Here is a 19,488-nt window from a genome sequence, read left to right as displayed (position 1 = left end):
ATTATGTTTTCTTCACTGCCCAATGGTATAAATGTAAAAATTTAAAAATACTCACTACTTCCCTAGATGAATTCCTTGAGAGGTGTAGTTTACAAAATGGGGTCACTTGTGGGGGTTTCTGCTGTTTCGGCATGTCACCGACTCTTCAAATGTGACATGGTGTCTGCAACCTATCCCAGCCAATATAGCGCTCCTTTCTTTTCCGAACCCAGCCGTACACCAAAGCAGTGGTTTTCCCCCACATATGAGGTATCGGCGTACTCAGGAGAAATTGCACAACAAATTTCATAGTGCAATTTCTCCTGTTACCCTTATAATAATGCAAAATTAGGGAATGAAAAACATTTTTGTGGGAAAAATGTGAAAATTTTATTTTTACGGCTCAATATTATAAACTTCTGTGAAGTACCTGTGGGTGCAAGGTGCTCACCACACATCCAGATAAGTTCCCTAAGGGGTCTAGTTTCCAAATTGGTGTCACTTGTAGGGGGGTTTTCCACTGTTTAGGCACATCAGGGGCTCCCCAAATGCGACATGGCGTCCACTAATTATTCAAACAAATTTTACATTCAAAAAGTCAAATGGTGATCCTTCCCTTCCGAACCCTGCAGTGCTCCCAAACAGTGGTTTTCCCCCACATATGGGGTATCAGCATACTCAGGAGAAATTGCAAAGTAAATTTCATGGTGCAATTTCTCCTGTTACCCTTATGATAATGCAAAATTAGGGGATGAAAAACATTTTTGTGGGAAAAATGTGAAAATTTTATTTTTACGGCTTAATGGGCACATCAGGGGCTCCCCAAATGCGACATGGTGTCCGCTAATTATTCAAACAAATTTTACATTCAAAAAGTCAAATGGTGCTCCTTCCCTTCCGAACCCTGCAGTGTACCCAAACAGTGGTTTTCCCCCACATATGGGGTATCTGCGTGCTCAGGAGAAATTGCACTACAAATTGTGTAGTCCATTTTTTCTTGTTACCCCTGTGAAAATAAAAAAATTGGGTCTAAAGTAACATTTTTGTGAAAAAAAGTTAAATGTTCATTGTTTTCTTCCACATTCCAAAAATTCCCATGAAGCACCTGAAGGGTTAATAAACTTCTTGAATGTGGTTTTGAGCACCTTGAGGGGTGCAGTTTTTAGAATGGTGTCACTTTTGGGTATTTTCTGTAATAAAGGCCCCTCAAAGTCACTTCAAATAAGATGTGGTCCCTAAAAAAATGGTTTTGTAAATTTTGTTGGAAAAATGAGAAATCGCTGGTCAAATTTTAACCCTTAGAGCTCCCTACTAAAAAAAAATGTTGGTTCCAAAATTGTGCTGATGTAAAGTAGACATGTGGGAAATGTTATTTATGAACTATTTTGCTTGACATATCTCTCTGATTTAACGGAATAAAAATTCAAAGTTTGAAAATTGCAAAATTTTTTCAATTTTCGCCAAATTTCCAATTTTTTCACAAATAAACGCAAGTGATATCAAAGAAATTTTACCACTATCATGAAGTACAATATGTCACGAAAAAACAATCTCAGAATCATTGGGATCCGTTGAAGCGTTCCAGAGCTATTACCTCATAAAGTGACAGTGGTCAGAATTGAAAATATTGGCCTGGTCACGAAGGCGAAAACAGGCTCTGGCGCGAAGTGGTTAACTAATAAGGTGGTTTCTTAAATCTCTAATTTATGATTAGCATCACGGAATAGAGGTGATGATGCAGTGAAAATAGACAGCATTTGTATCAGCATGAACCGCAGGGCATTTAAAACGTTAGCTGGAGAAGTGAAGCTAAAAACAGTACATTCAGCTTGAGGGCCGTTATATGCAGTAACAGTTGAGAAGTACATATGGAGTGCTGGGTGGGAGTCGCGGGCGAGGCACTCATCTTCTCCTGTCTTGCCCTGGCGCACTACATGAAAGAGTGGGTCCTGGCTGGGTGTTGGTGTTGTTTGGGCCTTGCACCCATGTAGGCCACCTTTAGCCAATGGTGTTGGCTGGCGAGGACCATAGGTTTCAGAGTTCAATAAAGGAGACTCCTGTTCAAAAACACAGCCTTTACTGAACGGTTACTTGGTAAGGGTTATGTACAAGGGGCAGTGGGTACAAAGTTTTTACAGTGTAAAGCATTTTCACACATATCGTTTCCGTCCACTGTAGTCTACTCCAGGGTTGGAGAATTACACTGTTTCGCCCTACTTCGTCACAGCATGGCTTGTCCTGACAGTCCTGATCAGCGAGTCTCTGGCGCTCTGAATCTACCCCTCGGAACCCCCCTAAGTCCCATGAACTCAGTCCTGTTTAGGTCCATTACCTTCAGCGTTAAGCAAGCCCAGGGTTTCTCATGAATGTCGTCCTATCCAAGGACCACTTTTAGGTGGAAGGCCACTCTGTTTCTTCTTCGGTCAGTTCAAGGTTGCGCCACTCTTTTGTTCCTTTTGTCTCCTTTTCTTAGTAGTTTACCCAAATGGCAGCACTGCTCACAGACACTTACTACTTCAACTTAAACTTGTCCCTATCTAACTATCTACAGGAAACAGTTACTTACCCTAACACTAAGTCCCTCCCACTATGGGCTAGTGCTACACATTAACTCTATCTTACCCTAATGTCGCTATCTAACTACAGTCACTATTAGAGATGGGCGAACCTGAACAGTAAAGTTTGGGGTCCGTACTGAACACCTACTGTTCGGGCACGGAGCCCAAACACAGACTTCCTAAGGAAGTCCGTGTTACTGTTCAGGTGTTTCCCGGGGTCTCCGATCGTTACCGCTGATCAGAGCGCTGCAGGGTCACGCTGAAAGGATCCCGCAGTGTGACAGTGACCCTCGGTAAAAAAACTACTGCGGGTCACCTGTGTAGGCTAATGAGACTACTACACGCATCAGCGAGCTCAGGCGTTGCTGATGGGAGTATTCATCAGCCGGCGCCTGTGCGCAAAGTAAAAAAGAGTAAAAAAAAAAGTTAAATACATATTGAAATAAAAATAAAAAACACAGTTATACTCACCTACATCTAATCCCCGATGCCCAAAAAAACACCATAATACTCACCTACTGCCTCATCCCCAAAGTCCATGTCACCTGTAAAAGAGTAAAAATTATAAACCGCCATAATACTCACCTATCCGCTGTAATCCGTATTGTCCCACAATGATTTCACTAGTATAACATTCATATTAGCAGATGTGACTGTTCTACCCGGCAGCTGGCTACACACTGACAGAAGCGTAACCGCTCCCGCAGTGTATAGCGCTGAGCTGTCGTGAGAGAGGTCACAGGAGTTCACATTACACATTTATTTAAAAATAAAAAAAATGTATACTCACCTAAAGCCCCATCCTCTGAAGCCATTGTCCCCTGTAAAAACAGAAAATAAAAAAGCAACCTTACTCACCTAACGCCCAATCCATTTGAAGCCATTTTCACATGTTAAAAAAGCAAAAATAAAAAAAAACAATATTCCTCACCTGTCCGATGTGATGAAATAATCCATAGTGTCCCACGATGATTTCCCTTGTAGAGCAGTCACATCAGCAGTCACTGATGTGACTGCTCTACAGGACAGCAGGCTACACACTGACACAGGCAGTGTGCAGCGCTGAGCTGCCGTGAGAGAGTTCACAGGAGTTCATCAGCTTACAGCACTGCTGCGTGAGAACTTTCTCACGCGGCGGTGCAGTAATTGGGATCACCGGAGCTCATCAGCTGATGAACTCCTGTGACCTCTCTCACGGCGGCTCAGGGCTATACACTGCGGGAGCGATAACGCTCCTGTCAGTGTGTAGCCTGCTGCCGGGTAGAACAGTAACATGTTTTTTTTACTGTTTTTTACTTGGAGCACAGGTGCCGGCTGATGAATACTTACATCAGCAGCGTCTGCACTTGCTGTTATCAGTGACAGCAGGCGTAGACTGATGTGAGTAGTAGTACTCTCATCAGCCGACGCCTGTGACCTGCAGTAAGCTTTTTACCGCGGGTCACAGTCACAGCTGCGGGATCACGCTGGCATCTGACAGGTAACTGACGCGCCCCCTGGGCCGCGTGGGAAACCCAGAACCGGGCCTTTTTGTAGATGCTGGGGGTCGTAGTCACCGTGGCGGTGACCCGGTCCCGTGGCTCAGGGTGGTCAAACTAAATGGCAGTCTATATACTGAATGTCCGACTACGCCACCCGTGGATTGCGGTCAGAGTGAACCGCCGCTGCAGGGCAGACCGCTGAGGCTGGTGTTGTGGGTGCAGCAGAGGATAGTATAACTCCCCACGGCAGGAGTATAGCCTCAGGGCAGCAAGTGTGGATGTTGGGGGTGATGGTGCGCGGGAGCAGCAGTAACGACAGAGTCCTGTAATGCAGTCCAGGATATTTACTCACAGTTCTTTATCCACGTTACTACAGCTGGTCATAACGTCCCTCGTCGCACTGTGCTCACCAGGTGAGGGGCTCGGCCTACTCCCAGATAACTTTGAAGCGTTTCACAGGACCCCCTTTGTGTGTCCTTTCTCTGGCCTGTCGTACCCCGCCAGTGACCTCGCTTCTGTCCGGCTGCCTCGGGCCTTCACTGGTAAACTTTTGCGCCAGCTTCCCTGACCCTATATGGTGCCTTCCTAGCGGGTGTAGCGAGGGGCTGCGCCACGTGAAATGTCACAGCCTCCGGTTTCTAGCTGAGGGTAGTTCCCCGCCTCCACTAGTTTCGGGGACCGGTCTCCCCCTTTGGCCTGACCCTTCTACGCAGGTAGATTCGGGCGTGCGGTGGCGACTCGCCGGTCCACACCCCTGGGGTCCCTTCGTTCCTTGTCCCTGGAGCCTCCTCCGCTCCTCTTCCTTCCTTCTCCTTCCTTCTGCTTCTTCCAGGCTCCGGCCTCTCTCTTAGGCCTGCCTGCAGAGCAGAGCCCATGCAGAGCCTCTGCTCTGGCCTCCTGCTCCCTCCTCTTCTCTGTCTGACTGAACTCAACTGACTACTGATCTAAGATGGTTCCCACCTTTTATACCTCCCTTTAGGTGCACCCAGGAACTGCCCTCTCCCTCCTATGCACTACAGGGTCCCCCCTTCCTCGGTGTTCCCTCCCCCCACTCCAGCTAGGAACAGGGACTGTCGTGCTCTACTTGGAGCATATCGTTCGCCCTGCCCCCCCGGAAATGTGGTGTAATGCATGCAGGTGTCGGGGTCCTGATCCACACTCCATCCTTACCTGGAAGTGAGATATCACACATCTGGATGAGATGCAATACCTCTGTAGCGGTCGAACCCTCGGGGCGTTACATAGCAATGTTACCGCCGATCAGAGCCACGGATGTTCGAGACCCCCCCATTCATATGAATGGAGGAATCCTGTTTCGGGTACTGTTTTGGTACCCGAACCCAAACTTTTAATAGATGTTTGGCTGAACCCTCCCGGACCCGATCATCCACGGGTCCACCCATGACTAGTCACTATCTTATCCTACCTGCCTTATGATCTAACTCCTAACCTATGTCTTATCCTATACTATACACTACCAACATTACGTTATCACATTCTGAATTATACATTACTATACATTATGTAGGCAAACATCACATGACACAATATATATAAAAGACGCAGGACACTATACACAAGACGAGATTGGTGTCTTCAGTGGTAGGAACATGACAGTCCAGTCCCCACCTCCTACACATACAATCAGGAACTTGCAGCAGGGATACCGTTAATCGCAGGATTAGTAAAGATGTGTATACTAGAAAGTTGGCCTATAAATAATGAGGGGGATCCCCTCCAGCTAAAACATTTTCACTTATAAAGGAGAAAAGGAAGGAGCACTAGATCAAAATAATTAGTATATCAAAAAAGTTTATTTTATCAAAATTATTTAAAATATGTTATAGTATAAATATTATCATATACATAGATGCAGGACATAAACTTAGTACAAAAGGTTTTGAGAGACCTTTGAGCTGGACTATTTGATTGTCCCCCCCCCTCCCTCCCCTTTGAGTCCAAGGTAAGAAATCTTACATAGTATAAGGAAAGTATAAAAGACTTCCTAATAATTTACACAAGAAGTATGTTATATTCAAAGGTAACTCTAGAAATATAATTAGAGAGGTATAATTAGAAAGGTATATTACCTGTAGACATTTGGGTGTAGTCCTAAAATTGCTCACTTGTTACCTCGACGCTCGTTTCACCGCTGCTTGCAATTTCGTCAGGAGGATCTTAGTAAAGATGTGTATACAATAAAGTACTTTGATAGCTGAAAGGAGTTGCAACTTGTCACCAGAGTTGAGAAAGAAATAGCCAGAGGATACACAGGGCTGAGCTAGTCGTTGCAATAGAGTGTTGGAAAACAGACAGAAGTTGCAATGTAAGGTGCGCCAGCGAGGTAGTCGTGGGCGAGTTGTGGTCCCTGCTCGCTTTGGCACCTTACAGACAATTTGTGTCCCCCCTCTGATGTGTGGTTGTGCATGTGACATTCTTCACTTACTTCACACCATCCGGTCGCGGTTGTCTCCAGACATTTCTCTTCTGGGACCAGGGCAGTAATAATTTCAGAGGACACAAAGTTATTAACCAAAGCTGGGGTTTTACTTAGGGGAAAGGAGTAATTACAATATTTACAGTCTGGTAGATTGGATAAGGCCCAAGAGGTTCTTGTCTCCCATACAGGTGCTAAAATCATCTTCAGCCCTGGTGCCCTCTTTAGGTGAAGCATCTCTCTGTTTCTATTCCTTAGCCTAAGAGACAGTTCCTCATCAGCGACAGTGTGCCCAGATCCTTTATCTCCCTAACAGCTTATCCTGGAGTCCTATTTTCCTCTGCTACCTGCAGACTAGAAGTCCCGGGTCCTCAATACCTCCGTTGAGTTTCTCCGGCCGGCTATTGGGACTCCTGGGTGAGGAGATATTCACACTACGGATTCACTGTCTGAGGGTAGAGAGCCCCCGTCTACCCTAGTAGCCAATTTTCCTGGACGTCCGCACGTAAGAGTTCCTGTCACGTCCCTGGCAGGGCTTCAACAGACTCAAAAATAACGGCTGCAGCTATTTTTAGCACACCCAGAGGCTCCACCCACTAAGCCATCTGCTTAGCAACTGCCTTGCCTCTCACTGACAACTGTGCTCAGCAGTGGCATCTTGTGGCTGATAAAAAGTACTGCAGCCCCACAAGGAATTATGTCTATCCCTGTCACTACGTTTCACCCTTAATCCACTGACTGCGCCACTGAAAATAACCCCGTAACTTGACCTAATAGCAGTTCAGAGAGTGTCTAACTATGGGGATATGTAATTCTAACTACTTCAGTCCCAGGGGAAGGTTACACCCTTCCTCACTATTACAATAGGAAGATAATTAACCAGCTGGCTGGAGCACAGTCTAGAGGAAAAAAGCATGTGGTACAAAACGCTATACTTTGCTGAATACTCAGGCAACATATACTGTAGCTACCTGAGCCAGACTTGGTTGATGATGACGGAGGTGTTTGTCAGGTTATCACAGTAACTCAGTACAGCACCAAGGGAACCAGCAATAGGGGAAGGAAACAAAGGTCAACACTGGAACCAGGACAGGTGAATAAAAATAAGTATGTGTCTGTAGTGATATTATTAATGTCTCCACGCTCAGGATTACACAGTAGTGAAGAAGACCTCTAGTGATCGCTGTCAGGACCCTGTGTCTGAAGGACGGGGAGGAACCCTGAGCCCAATCCCGGGGCCTCCACCTCACCCCCGGATACATGAGGACATCAATGACCAGAAGATCCTAGAACTCACCCACAAGATGATTGAGTTGCTGACTGGAGAGGTGACACTGCTGGGAATGCTGGGACATTATACAGGACGGCACTGGAGGATTCTGGGTGATGACGGTATCATTGTGTGTGTCAGGTTCCTATAAGGTGTCAGGACGTCACCGTCTATTTCTCCATGGAGGAGTGGGAGTATCTAGAAGGACACAAGGATCGGTACAAGGAGGTGATGATGGAGGAGCACCGGCCCCGCACATCACCAGGTAATAGACAGGACTAAATCCACATGGCCTATAATTCTCTGTATGTAATAATGATGTCAGTCCTGTCTGTGTCTCCTGCAGGTCTCTCCAGTAAGAGGACAACCCCAGAGAGATGTCCCGCTCCTCCTCCTGCACAGGACCATCAGGTAGATGGAGATCTCCCCTATGATGTGTAGACGGCTGTGACCTCCTTGTGTTCAGTCTTGTCTTCTCCTCCAGTATTAGATGTTTTATACTTGTGTAATGAGAGCGGTGGAGACGGCAGGATCACAGCTGACCACAGACATGGCCGGATCTTCTCACCATTATTCCCGGGGACTTCTCCAATCATCGGGGACTTTTACAATATTTGTTTTGCAGCTTTTGGATCCGGATAAAGATCTGAACGATATTAATGCTCCAGAGAGAAATGTGAGGGGCGATCAGCGGTGTAAAGAGGAGACCCCTACAGATAACCGCCCAGGTGAGGAGCTTTAGATGAATATTCACTGTTCAGCCACAATCTGAATAGATAATAATGTGATCCTGTTATATGTGATGTCACAGGTCGTGCATTTATAATATGGATGATAATATACAGCGGGAGATGAATTATACTTATGTGAGCGGCCGATTTCTTCATCATCTGATGTCAGTTCTGATGAAGGAAAGAATTGGCCTAATTTGTGACTCAGAAACCATTAGCTCCTATTAATCTCATGTCAGTGTTTGGTGACAGAATACAGAACATGGAGGCGTCCACCCAAATAACCGCGACTGACAGCCGGGCTCCGGCCATAATGACTGGGAGTGGAGATAACTCTGATCTTAGTCTTTACCCCTAAGATGCCTCGTTTAATAGCAACTATAGACTCTAAGTGGTTTGATAATGAAGGGAATTTTCTCTGCCATCTGTGAGACCCATGGGATTATATAAATAGACTTTTTTGAAAAATGAATGTGCACAGGGATGAAAAAAAATTGGATTTATTATAAAGTTAATATATTATTTTAACGACAATTCCCTTTTTCCAAAAAAATAATAAAAGTTAATCATCTACAGCTGCCCCAAAAGGGTTACATTAAAAATGGTGACATCCTAAAAAAAAATAATCAAACAATGCGGAACATTAAATTAATTTCATCCATGAAAGCACCATGAGAGAGGGGATCCCCCCATCAAGGACAGGAAACCTACAGAATAAAAGGGCGGAACATCTCCCCCGCATCAGTTGGTTTCCTGTCTTTGAGGGGGAATGCACACACAATGTCTGGTTGCAGAACGAAGAGAAGAAGGCTTACCCAGATCTGCTTGATCGTCTGGAGGAGCGGCGGTGTGCCTGCTGTGCCGGAGTGCAGGTCTTGGAAGCACTGCAGCAGGTCCAAAGGGGGATCTATCTGGTGGGCGGCGACGGCATTTTCGTGTGTCTGCTGGCCGCCGTCGCGGTTGCTTCGGTACGCGCTCTAGTTTTGGCATGGAGCAGCGGGAGAAGAAGCGGAAACAGCTTTGGCGTAATAGTGGCAGCAGCAATCGCAGTGGTAATGGGAGAAACACCAGAAGTGACCGCAAGACCAGTCAGCAGAGCCATAGCACTAATAGCGCGGATCGAGACATAGGTTTCCCTTATAATAGGTCATTCTCTTGCTTGCTTAGTTATTAGGAGATGCCTAGGAAATGTGCTGCAAAGCTTAAGTATAAAGAGTGTGTGCTTTGCGGAGAAGGATTATTCGGCTCATGGAAGAAAAAACTCTGCCGTGCCTAAATTGAAAGAACGGTATGCGAAGAGTCCCCTAGCTTCGCTATGGAACTGAAATCAGTTACTAAGGCAGAGATGAAAAGTTCACTAAAATCCTTAGTCCACCATGAAAGCGGCAAACTCAGGAAGGGAAAAAGGTTGACAATATTATCATCTCATTCCAAAAGAATCAGAGGGGGAAGAAGGGGGTGCGTCCTCAGATTCCGCTTCATCCTCAGACGATGGTGCAGGGGGTAGCCCGTGCTTCCCGCTGGAGGATACTGATTGGTTGGTCAAGGCAGCAAGATCCACCATGGGCATAACAGACATAAAAGCCAAAAAGTCGGTGCAAGATATCATGTTCGAGAACTAGAAGAGAAAAAACTTTCCAGTGAATGAGAAGATAGAAGTCCTCATTAAAAAAAGTGGAAAAGACCTGAGAGGAAAGGTTCGCTGTCCTCATCATCGAAGAGGAATTATCCCTTCGAGGAGGATGAGACGGCCCTATTGGATTAAGCATGAAAAATAGATGTGGTGGTGGCCAAGTTGTCTAAAAAATCTATGTTGCCCTTAAAGAACATGGGGATACTTTAAAGATACTTTAGATAGGAAGGCAGATGGCTACTTAAAAAATTGCCTGAGAATCCTTGGCAGGAGCTATAAAGCCGGCTATTTCGGCGACTTGTACATGTGAAGGAGAGTATCTGTTTGGTCCAGTGGTTGATAATATCCTAGACAAGGCTAGAGACGGCAAGAAACAGTTTCCTAATTGGTCCATCCCTTTCTAAAGGAAGTATTTTCGAAAGAGGAGATAAAAGATTATTGCAGTAATGGTAGCTCATCTTCGGGAGCAGAACACCCTTCTAATACCATACTTGTATGATTTTCTGATCGTGGGCAAAACGATCGAACACTGCAGCTCCCAGTTAGCAAGTGTCAGAACCACCTTGACGTATCTAGATTGGCTCCTGAACCTGAAGAAGTCGAGACTAGTTCCTTTGAGATTCCAGATCTTTTTAAGCCTTCTGTTGGACTCAGTAAATGAAAGCTGTTATCTTCCAAAGGAAAAGATAGCAAAGGTGTCGGACCAGGTTCTAAAAGTGATAGACAATCCTACCATCACTCTCAGGAATGCCATGCCGCTGCTAGGGTTTCTGACTTCTTGTATTTCAGCAGTCCTATGGGCTCAGTTGCACACCAGAAGATTACAACGAGCATCTTGACATACAAAACTGCGCTGAAAGGGTGTTTAGAAAGAAGACTTACTCTTTCCTCGACTGCAGTCAAGTCTCTCCATTGGTGGTTAAGCATAGAAAATCTATGAAGGGGAGTCTCTTGGGAAAATCTAGCCCCGAACGTCATAACCACAGATGCAAGCCCAAGAGGATGGGGGAGCACATTCAGAGGACTGTCTGGTTCAAGGTGGTTGGAGAAGGGAGGAAAGGTTTGGGTCCTCCAACCTTAAAGATGTACTGGTGGTGAAATATGCGGCGGAGAAGATGCCTTCATCGATACAGGGCCGACATGTTCGTATCCTATTGGCCAACAGAGTAACAGTTATATATATAAATCATCAGGGAGGAACTCGATCCGATTCTCTAATGACCGTAATTGAGCAAATCTTTCATATTTCGGAAGCCTATCTCTCTTACTTAACAGCAATGCCTATAAAAGGGAAACACAACAACAAGGCAGACTTTTTAAGCCGCACTCGGTTGAGGCAAAGACAATGGGGCCTGAATCCATCAGCTTTCCAGCAGATGATAGAATCATGGGGTCTCCCGGAATAGACCTGTTTGCGAACAAACAGAACAGAAAAATAAAAATGTTTTTCTTGCTGGATCCCAGAGAACAACCGCATATGGTGAATGCTTTTGGAATCAAATGGGATTTCAGTCTAGCCTATGTTTTTCCACCAGTGATGTTGATTCTGGTAGTACTGAGGAAGAACAAGAATAATCCTAATAGCACCATTCTGGCCCAAAAGACCATGGTTGTCATGGATGAGGTTAATGTCAGTCGCCGATCCATGGGTGCTAGCATAGATCCCGAATCTACTTGTTCAGGGTACAGTTTTCTATCCCCAGGCAATTGGCCTTCACTTGACAGCATGGAGCTTGGGAGATGATTACTAATAAAGTGAGGTATTTTACCAAATCTGGTCTCCACCATACTCCAAAGTAGGAAACCAGTAACCACTACGGTAGAACCTGGAAGTTATTCCTAAACCGCTCAAGTGTAAGACAAGAGGACGGAGTCTCAGTCGAACCTATCTTACAATTTCTCCAAAAGTGGCTAGATAGGGGGTTATCTACTAACTCCCTTAAAGTACAAATCTCAGCCTAAGGGCCATTATATAATTATGACTTAGCAAGTAGATGGAAAACAAGGTTCATAAGAGCATGTGATAGATCAAGACTAATTTCTAGTCCAAAAATTCTGCCTTGGGATTTGAGTCTGGTGCTGGAGGCACTAACCAACTCCCCGTTTGAGCCTGTAGAATCAGTATCTGTCAAAAACCTTACGTCAAAACAGTCATTCTGGTGATCCTAACAGCCACTCGTAGGGTTAGTAATATTCAAGCCTGGTTGGTTAGTACTCCCTTTATGCAAATCCTGGATGACAGAGTTATTTTAAAACCAGACCAAGGTTACCTTCCTAAAGTTGCAACTAGCTTCCATAGAAGTAAGGAGGTTGTTCTCCCTTCCTTCTGCGCTAACCCCAGGAATCCTAGGGAAGAAAAATTCCACACCTTAAGCTATGTTCACATGTCCAGTAGTGATCAGTTAGAATGGATCCAGCAGCAATCCGTTGGCAAAAAAGTTGTGCAGACACAACTTTTTAGTCCGATTTTAAATAACTGATCTCTGCTGGATTCGTTTTTTTTTAAAATTGAAGTCTATGGAAAACGGATCCGTTAATTAGTCATGCGTTTTCCTTTCATTTGTAACAGATCCGTTTTTTTGCTTACTGGATCCAGATGTCAGGAGATGCCTGATAAAATATATCTCTGCCACAAGACCTTGGAGGAAAAGTCAGTCATTATCTGTTTCCTTCCAGGACCCTAGCAAAGGGATGAAAGCCTCAAGAAGTCCTCTAGCTTGGCGGATTAGAGAGGTCATCAGATTAGCCTATTTCTCAAGTTATAGGGCAGCTCCAGTGGATCTGAAAGCTCATTCTACACAGGCCATTTCAGCCTCCTTGACAGAGAAGGAGAACGTGTCTATCGACCAGATGTGTAAGGCTGCAACGTGGTCCTCTCTTTCCACATTCTATAAGCACTATAGCCTTGATTTGTCCTCTGCTGATCTATCCTTTGGGAGAAGGGTCAACAGGCAGTGGTCCCTCCCTAAGGTTGATTTGTTTCTGTTTAAATCTCGTATGCTGTCTTGGGTGAAAGGAAAATACATAATTATTTACCGGTATTAGAATTTTCCAGAACCCATGTCAGCACTTTTTTATCCCCCCCCCCCATCATCATGGATAATGGTTATGCACTAGTTGAATTTTTGGTGTGCGGTTCTTGTGGTGTAGAAGGTAATGTAGTTGGTGATGGTATTTGCGGTTGTATATAACTGTTAATGGAAGTCCTCTCATGCTCTGTAACCAAACTAATTAGAGAGGTTCCGCCCTTTTATTCTGTAGGTTTCCTGTCCTTGATGGATGGATCCACTCTCTCGTGGTGCTGTAATTGGTTCTGGAAAATCCCATTACCTGCAAGCAATTATGTTTTTTCTTTCCATGAAATGTGGAATTTTTGTGCAAAAGTTGTAAAACCTATAATAAACTAATGATATCTGTATATATTTGGTATCACTTTAGTTGTAAAGGCCCAAGGTGAATTAAATGGTAAAAAAAAAAAATCACAATTTCACGATTATTTTTTAAGTTTTGCTTTTTACAATGTTCGATATGTAAAATGACCTGGTGACATGATTCTCCTGCTCACTACGAATACAGTGATACTGAACTGTAACGCTCGTGGCTGTGGACCCACTGCACTACTGGCCAGACTTACCCTAGAGGGGTTTGACTGAGTGGCTACCTGGTCTTCACTAGCGTCTCTGATGGTGAGGATAGGCTTGGGCCGCAGGATAGCCACCAGGTGCCACTCCAGGGCAGTGTCCGGGCCTGCAGCAGCTGACCAACAGATCACAGCAGGTATGCGAGGTACAGAGGGGCGAGACAGAAGTGTAGTCAGTCGGTTTGGGGTTGGGGCAGGCACCAGAGGTTCAAGAAACAAAGCCAAGGGCAGTAGTGGGGAGAACAGACAGGTGTAACACCAGCCGGTTCAGTACCGGGAGGTATAAACAAAAGAACTCCTTAACAGGAACTAGAAGCAAACAGCAAACTGGAACCTAAGCTCAGGCACAGGTGTGGAGGGCGGTGCTGCCTAATATAGCACCTGCTGGATGGTGATTGGCTTGGAAATATAAACTCTGCAGGACACAGCCGGGTTAAATTCCTGCAGGATCTGGCCGTGCCCCCCTACAGCCATGTGGAGATATCAGAGGTATACAGCAGAGTTGGAAGGGCAGTAGTGGGGAGAACAGACAGGAGGAACACCAGCCGGTTCAGTACCGGGAGGTATAAACAAAAGAACACCTTAACAGGAGCTAGAAGCAAACAGCAAACTGGAACCTAAGCTCAGGCACAGGTGTGGAGGGCGGTGCTGCCTAATATAGCACCTGCTGGATGGTGATTGGCTTGGGAATATAAACTCTGCAGGACACAGCCGGGTTAAATTCCTGCAGGATCTGGCCGTGCCCCCCTACAGCCATGTGGAGATATCAGAGGTATACAGCAGAGTTGGAAGTGCTGCATGGACTGCCAGCCAGGGTGAATGCAGTATTTAGCACGGCGGCGGAATTGCATGCAAGTTACCTCTGTGAGATTTTCCTCCACTTAAACCCCCCCTCCCTTTTACGGCTAGACCGACAGACACTCTTCGCAAGAGTGGCAGGGGCGCAGATGTTTCCTCGACTTCTCCTCCTCCTAAATGACAGAACAAAGGTTTTACGCAGAGGAATGTCCCTTTGAAGCTGGGTAAGGAATGTTTTGTGATTTTTACTCCGAATCAGTCATATCAAAGGATTGAGACAAGGCACGAGTTTTAGGCAGCGAGAGAGGAAACACCTGGCCACGTGGTGGAGAGGGAAGACCAGAAGGTACGGAAGGAGGAATCTTAGGCACTATCTTGGCAATGCAGTTGGTAGCACAATACGATTACCATTGAAGCACCTGGCCAGTGGACCGGTGAACAACCGGCGAATGTAAACGCAACCATGGGAGACCTAGAAGAGCCAAGTTTACAGACTTAAATAGCACGTAGAAAGAAATTTTTTCGGAATGCTGAATTCCGATCTGCAGGGTGACTGGCAGCGTGATATAACTATTAGGTTCTGCCAGGAGTTGTCCTTCAGTGGAGGCAGTAGACAGGGGTTGATCAAGCTGTTTTGTAGGGAGCTGAAGTTGACGGACCAGATCCACATGGATGAAATTTCCTGCGGAGCCGGAATTCAAATGGGCAGTTGCGGAGAGGGTCTTCTCCTGCTGGGACAGGGTAACATTGGTCACCAGTTTTGGAGAGCAATCTCTTTTATCTTGGGTCAACTCTCCATCCAACTCTAGAAACCGGGGTTCTCCGGGCTTCACTGGGCACTGTCGAGCATAATGGCCTTTGCCACCACAGTACATGCTCACGTTGTCACGATGCCTTCTCTGTCGCTCTTGCACAGAGAGTTAGGCTTGCTCTACCTGCATAGGCTCTATAGCAGGAGGTGGTGCATGCGGCAGCAAGGGTGGGATACTGAAAGGTTGGAACCGACCTGGTGGTTCCCCGAAAAGAAAAGAAACTTGAGCCTGTTCCAGAGCTTGCTCATGGAAACTGAGATCAATCCTAGTAGTGAGGTTTATAAGGGCATCCAGGGAGGATGGTAGATCCCTGCCTGCCAACTCATCCTTAATTCGGCCAGACAGACCCTGTCAGAAAGTCGCAACCAGGACCTCTTCATCCAGGCCAGCTCCTCCGCCAGAGTGCAGAAGTGTAAGTCATACTGAGCTACGGTACCTATGCCCTGTCTTAGAGTTAGCAGGGATGAAGTGGAAGATAAGGTGTGGCCAGGTTCCTCAAATACTTCTCGAACTTTCCAATAATCTCCCAGTGTCGCAAGTCTCATGACCACCATGCTCCAAAATGGGGTTTGCCCAAGTCTGGGCTCGTCCAGACAGCAGAGAGACCATGAACGCAATCTTGGTCTGATCCAAAGGTAAAAAATTTGCGTGGAGAGTGAAGTGGATCTGGCACTGGTTTATGAAGCTTTCCTTGGTGTCTCCATCAAATTGGTACGGAAGTGGAAACTGAAGCTTAGCTGCTCCACCAGACACTAGAACTCATGGCGGCTCCTCTGGAGACAATGTCGATGCTGATGGAGGAGGACCTGTCGCTGTTGGGGTGCGGGTCAAAGTGGACACAAAGATGGACAAAACCTTTAGCTGAGTTGCCATTACATTAATCACCTGCATCAGCTGATCTTGATGCTCATGTTACGCAAGAACCTCCTCATACAGAACTTGCACAAAAGCCTTGGAGTCTCTAGATCCCGTCTTGTCAGTGGGGTCCATGGCTTTAGCTTACTGTAACACTGATTGCTGTGGACCCAATGCGCTACTGGAGGGGCGTGACTAATTGGCTACCTGAGAGACCAGCGCCTCTGATAGTGAGGATAGGCTTGGGTCACAGGATAGCCACCAGGTGCCACTCCAGGGCAGTGTCTGGGCCTGCAGCAACTGACTTATGGGTCAGAGCATGTATGCGAGGTACAGAGGGGCAAGACAAGCACAGCCAGAAGGTCCGGGGTCGGGGCAGGCAGCATAGGTTCAAGATACAAAGCTAAGGTCAGGAGCGGAGAGAACAGACAGAAATGTAATTTATGCATATATTTTTCTCACTTCACTTCACCAACTTAGACTATTTTGGGCTGATGCATCACTCACAAATCGGATTACAAAAATATTTCAACACAGGTTGTAATATAACAAAATAAATAAAAAGGGGGTGAATACTTTCGCAAGCCCAACTGTATGTTGGGAATTGCCCTAGAAATCTCCATTTGGCGCTGTGAAGACCTGGAGTCTTCTCTGGGCATAACGCTACTCAGACAGCACAGGTTGAGGGAAAAAAAGCGTGGTAATACTTTATTGAACCACAAAGCAGCCAATAAACACACAGAACAGTCCCAGCAAATACCCAAGATGGTACAACATTACACAATCTCACCCTTACTTCTCCGTCTGCCTGGGTTAGAACAGCTGCGAATTTGGAGACTTCCAGGGCCCCCACAGCGCTAAGGTGGCGGAAAACTTAGGAAGCTAGCAGTCCATCGAGGTACAAGACCAGAAAACCCGAGGGTCCCAACCTGGTCTCTCCCAGAGTTTCAATGGGGCCAGATGACCGGTGGGTCCCAATTTGGCTTCTCAGGATGTCTCCGTGGGTTGAAGGCGACCAGTGGGTCCCTCCTGGCAACCCAAAACAACATATCCATGGGGCCAGGTGACTTCTTCATCCCAACCCTGGTCTTCCCAAAATGTATCCATGTCTCTCTGATGGTCAATGGAACAGATCCGAATTTTTCCAGTCAGGGCCGATACCCTTACACTAGAATCATGTAGAATTCAAATCTGTGTCTCTTAGGATAATGCCATGCAATCCGTCTACTTTCCTGAAGAATGTCATCACTCTCCTTGTAAAGTCTTACTGATGCTCCTTTATTCTCTGTCCCAAGTCTGACTGCTACAAAAACACATGTCCCTTCTGCTTCTCTGGGCTCAGCCCCCTGAATGGAAGAACTGCTCTCACACCCACCCCTCCCCCTAAAGCTCAGTTTGCATTGGTGAGGTATCTTTCTCATGTGGACCGCATCACCTGGGTTTACATGTGAGACTCCCTGTGGTGAAGACTCCGTCGGATCTTCTTTCAACACTTACACAATGTCCCCTAGATGATTTTTGCACAATGGTTAGAGGCTCCTGAGATACTAATGAGATGAGTGGAATGCTGGACACTTTACAAGTTAAATTAGTGTACATAAACTGACCAGCAAGCAGAACATTAATAAAACACAGCCATCAATCTCTAATAAAACACAATAAGGTATTTCTCTTGGATTACCAAATCTAATCGTCTGGATAATTAAGATTTTAAGTTGTATCGTCACAGGCGCTATTAGCCCAATTACTAAAACATTTGAAAGGAGATAACATTCCTGACAGCAGATCAGCGTCTGGCTGCTTTTCACTGACAGGGTTAATAGACTACAGAGAGCACTGTGGGGCCACTCACTGTTCCACTCCACTGATCAATTCATCTGCCTTGGGGCCTGCAGAGCAGAAGCTGACTGCTCACACATCGCCTTCTTTTTGTGATGAGAAGTAGCTGGTGACTGTTCTGTTGTCTTCTAATCCTCTTCTGTCCTTGCATCTTCATGGAGACTCCTGCATCTTCCAGCGCCGCCTCCTCTTATAGGGAATGTGTCAGCAGGTTTTTCATAGAATCATAGAATGGTAGAGTTGGAATGGACCTCCTGGGTCATCTGGTCCAACCCCCTGCTCAAAGCAGGATTCACTAGATCATCTCAGACAGATGTCTGTCCAGCCTCTGTTTGAAGACGTCCATTGAAGGGGAACTCACCACCTCTCGTGGCAGCCTGTTCCACTCATTAATCACCCTAACTGTCAAAAAGTTTTTTCTAATATCTAATCTGTGTCTCCTCCCATTTAGTTTCATCCCATTGCTTCTAGTCTTTCCTTGTGCAAATGAGAATAAAGATGATCCTTCTACAATGTGACAGCCCTTGACATATTTGTAGACAGCTATTAAGTCTCCTCTCAGTCTTCTTTTTTGCAAGCTAAACATTCCCAAATCCTGCAACCGTTCCTCATAGGACATGGTTTGCAGACCAGTCACCATTCTGGTCGCTCTTCTCTGAACTTGCTCCAGTTTGTCTATGTCTTTTTTAAAATGTGGTGCCCAAAACTGTACACAGTATTCCAGATGAGGTCTGACCAAAGAGGAGTAAAGACCGATAATGACTTCACGTGATCTAGACTGTATGCTTCTGTTAATACATCCCAGAATTGTATTTGCCTTTTTTGCTGCTGCATCACACTGTTGATTCATGTTCAGTCTATGATCTATTAGTATACCTAAGTCTTTTTTCACATGTACTGTTGCTTAGCTCTATTCCTCCCATTCTGTATATGCTTTTTTCATTTTTATTGCCCAGATGTAGTACTTTGCATTTTTCCCTGTTAAAAACCATTCTGTTGGTTGCTGCCCACTGCTCCAGTTTATTTAGGTCTTTTTGAATCCTCTCTCTCTCTTCTCTAGTATTAGCTATCCCTCCTAGCTTTGTGTCATCAGCAAATTTAATCAGTTTACCCTCAATTCCTTCATCTAAATCATTGATAAAGATGTTGAACAATACAGGTCCCAGGACGGAGCCCTGTGGTACCCCACTTGAGACATTCATCCAGCTGGATGTGAAGCCATTTACAACCACCCTTTGAGCCCGATCACTAAGCCAGTTATGAATCCACCTAACAGTTTCCTGGTCCATTGCATACTTGGTCATTTTTTCAATAAGGATGGTGTGAGATACTTTGTCAAATGCTTTGCTGAAGTCAAGATATACTATATCTACAGCATTTCCCTGATCCACCCAGTCAGTGATTCTGTCATAGAAGGAAATTAAGTTAGTCTGACATGACTTGTTAGTTACAAAC

The 19,488-nt window shown here is 45.6% G+C and overlaps 1 pseudogene; it reads left to right on the top strand.

The window, feature by feature from the left end:
* The window catches only part of LOC141273200 (uncharacterized), a 74,506-nt pseudogene that overhangs the window by 43,110 nt on the left and 11,908 nt on the right, over positions 1–19,488 (top strand).

This window comes from Phyllobates terribilis, unplaced genomic scaffold (assembly GCF_046119375.1).
Source record: "Phyllobates terribilis strain yellow unplaced genomic scaffold, ASM4611937v1 Scaffold_1__5_contigs__length_1240528914, whole genome shotgun sequence".
Lineage (NCBI taxonomy): Eukaryota > Metazoa > Chordata > Amphibia > Anura > Dendrobatidae > Phyllobates > Phyllobates terribilis.
Note: the sequence above shows the minus strand (reverse complement) of the source record. Positions and strands in the feature narration are given on the sequence as shown.